Source organism: Bombus flavifrons, unplaced genomic scaffold (assembly GCF_040668555.2).
Source record: "Bombus flavifrons isolate JBK064 unplaced genomic scaffold, iyBomFlav1_principal scaffold0091, whole genome shotgun sequence".
Lineage (NCBI taxonomy): Eukaryota > Metazoa > Arthropoda > Insecta > Hymenoptera > Apidae > Bombus > Bombus flavifrons.
In genome coordinates, this window is record NW_027184836.1 from 31,264 (window position 1) to 35,083 (window position 3,820).

Consider the following 3,820-nt stretch of genomic DNA (forward strand, 5'->3'; position numbering starts at 1 on the left):
GAACTTCTCCGTCACGGATTACATACCCCAAATAAAGTACCGAGGTCGTTAGAAAAGAACATTTTGAAAAGTTGAAAGAGAATCCGGCTTTTGCGAGGGTATCCAATACGGTGTTCAATCTTTCTAGGGCTTGAGCTATCGAGTCGGCAATAATTAGAACGTCATCCAAGTAAACAACAACATATGAATACGCAAGGTCGCCTAAGGCATTGAGAATGGCCCTCTGAAAAACGGAAGGTGCGTTTTTCAATCCGAACGGCATGGTTAGGTACTCGTATTGTCCGTCGGGAGTAACGAACGCCGTATACTCCGTCGAATTAGGATGAATGGGAATCTGATGAAACCCGCTGGCCATGTCTAAGCGAATGAAGTATCTGGCCTTTTGCAATCTCGCGATCTGATCCGCGATGAGGGGCAGGGGATACCGATCCGCGACCGTGTTTTTATTTAACTCTCGAAAATCTACACACAGTCTATCTGAGCCGTCCTTTTTCTTCACGAGTATCATGGGGCTCGCGAACGGCGAACTACTGGGCCTTATGATTTTTGCATCGATTAACTCGCTGATTCTCTCTCGCACTGTTCTTCGTTCTTCCTCGCTGAGTCGGTAGGGCCTTCTTTGTACGGTGATGTTGGGATCAATTAATCGAATCTCTAACTGGCCTAGAAAGAATTTCTAAGAATATAAATCAATCGGCTCTTATCATTACCACATACTTCGGTGTCTACTTTATCAAAATCAATCTCATTTTCGACGGTTTTATGGCAAGCATTGACTGTCTTCGTTTTGCGGATATCGAGGCCGTTGGGCGTAATGATTACATCGAATCTTACTATCTCGCGACCAATCATAATATCGTACTTTAAATGACTATCGTCAAGGACGTGAAAAGCTATCTCCAATGTAAAATCGTTAATACGTACGACGGACAAAATCTGGGACGTACTTTTAACGCAGGTATTCCCGATTCCTTGCATTACTATTACATCAGTCGTTCTCTTACCGGAAAATTTCGAGGCTACGGATTCTTTAATTAATGAGCACTCGGCTCCGGAATCGAAGTAAAACGGAAAGGACTCACCCAGATGACTCAAACTACCAATTGGCGGCTTCATCTCACAGAAGTCGACTCGGGGTTTGTTCTTGGGGCTGGATTTTCTGTCTTGTTGTTGCGGACAAGCTGGTGCGATATGTCCCTCCGCCTTACACTTGAAGTTATTGTTATCGTTTATTGTTATTGTTATTGTTATCGTTTATTGTTATTGTTATTGTTATCGTTTATTGTTATTGTTATTGTTATCGTTTATTGTTATTGTTATTGTTATCGTTTATTGTTATTGTTATTGTTATCGTTTATTGTTATTGTTATTGTTATCGTTTATTGTTATTGTTATTGTTATCGTTTATTGTTATTGTTATTGTTATCGTTTATTGTTATTGTTATTGTTATCGTTTATTGTTATTGTTATCGTTTATTGTTATTGTTATTGTTATTGTTATTGTTATTGTTATTGTTATTGTTATTGTTATTGTTATTGTTATTGTTATTGTTATTGTTATTGTTATTGTTATTGTTATTGTTATTGTTATTGTTATTGTTATTGTTATTGTTATTGTTATTGTTATTGTTATTGTTATTGTTATTGTTATTGTTATTGTTATTGTTATTGTTATTGTTATTGTTATTGTTATTGTTATTGTTATTGTTATTGTTATTGTTATTGTTATTGTTATTGTTATTGTTATTGTTATTGTTATTGTTATTGTTATTGTTATTGTTATTGTTATTGTTATTGTTATTGTTATTGTTATTGTTATTGTTATTGTTATTGTTATTGTTATTGTTATTGTTATTGTTATTGTTATTGTTATTGTTATTGTTATTGTTATTGTTATTGTTATTGTTATTGTTATTGTTATTGTTATTGTTATTGTTATTGTTATTGTTATTGTTATTGTTATTGTTATTGTTATTGTTATTGTTATAATCGTCTATATCATTGCTGTTGTTGGTCCTTTTGGTTTAATCATCATCGTGGCACGTTTCAAAGTATAATCCCAACCTCTCCAACGGAACCATACGATACCTTTTATTAAATAACAGATAGGAAGAATTGTCTTTTGTCATTAAACGGATAATACGAAACATGAATGGCTGGTTGTACGTGACGACATTATTTTGTAAGCAATCATACCTTGTCGAGCGGTTAAATCCTGAGGATCGTTCAAATAAAGACCGTTTAATCCTCGTCCGCACGATTTCCACCACCATCCGCCTTTTAGCATGGAAGCGCAGTTCAACGATGACCTATCGTTGTCCCTGTGTGAAATGAAATATCGTCTCGAACGAATAGTTGACTCTTATTACGATTAATCTATCCGATATTATCCGTTCTTCAATGCTTTTTGCTTTATGCTTTCACATAACCGAAATTGTCATTTCATGCATTCTAACAAATGAAGAAATAACGTGTTACCTGTTGTACGTGGAAAACGGATTATTGTTCGAACCGTACCATGGATCGTTTAATGAGTCACCGGCATTTCCGTCGTAACCGTCAATCTCCAATTTATAATATTCTCCTTCTGAATAGATTTTGAAGTGAGAGTACTGTGCGTACCTAAACGAAAGTACATAGATATATAATTTTTGTATGCGCACGGATATACGGATGTTCCGAAACGTTCTATATCTTAAATGTACAGAGAAAATCGTCTTTGAAATCCTCTCCGATCTATTCTACACAGACATTAAAACGTCCGAACTTCGCATCCAAAATCAGTTGCAATTGTAATTTTGATATTTCTTACCTTTTGTTACCTTCGAAATCTTCGAGTTCCACCCGAAGCATGTAATCTTCGTTGTTAGTTAACATGTATATGTTTTCGTTGCCAAGCCAAAACTCTCGAGCAGGATCACCAAAACCGTTTTTATAATCAGCCCAATCACGATTGAAATTTTCTCTTGGCTCGCCGAAATCGTCTCTTCTTTAAATAACCTAGGAAAAAGTGGAAATTCTTTTTCGAATTATGAGATAAAAGAAGTAGGAAGATTAAATATCTTTTACCAACGAACACGGCTGTTTATTGTACGCACAGTTATTCTTTTTCTGTAACGACCTAAGAGTATAAGCTATCGATTCTACATTGATCCTACATTGATTCTACATTGCGAAATATACTTTTTTGGGAAAAAAGCCCGTTCTATCACACTAGTTTTATCTCGATGCATGATGCACACGCGTATATACATATTATAGTATTTGGACGAATCTCTGTTTTACCGTCCAACCTCCTTCGGCGATATCCTGCTCGCAATAAACCTTGAGAAACCAATAGGTTGTTCCACGAATTTGAAGATAATAGACACCGCTATCTCTCATGCCAGCATTTAACAAATCAACACATGAATAGTCCTGTAACGTTAAACAATATGTACATGTATTATCGTGTTTGTAAGCATTGATAATATGGAATAACGCTTTCTTTTTCTTGCGTAGATTTTTCACTCTGTTACATATTACGTACATAGATTAGTAGTTTTCTCTCTTTCTACAATATTGTTATACATATTTAATGTTTCAATTATACTATCGTATTGTAAAAACTACTTTTCTCTTTCTTTCCTTTTATTTCTTCTAGAAATATGGTATAGATTTTCAAAATTCCCATAAAGGAAGGATTAATAAAAATTTCACCGACAGGGACTTTTTACGAGCCATATTCGAACGTTTCAAAGTTGATGGTTCTACGTGATGCACATGTGTACATTATAGTGACTTTGTGTGTTATTTACGGTTTGACGAGACGAGTAATTAC

At 34.9% G+C, this 3,820-nt stretch overlaps 1 pseudogene; it reads right to left on the reverse strand.

Moving 5' to 3' along the window:
• Nucleotides 1-1,978: 1,978 nt before the first annotated feature.
• Nucleotides 1,979-3,540, reverse strand: LOC138189498 (techylectin-5B-like; annotated as a pseudogene).
• Nucleotides 3,541-3,820: the final 280 nt, after the last annotated feature.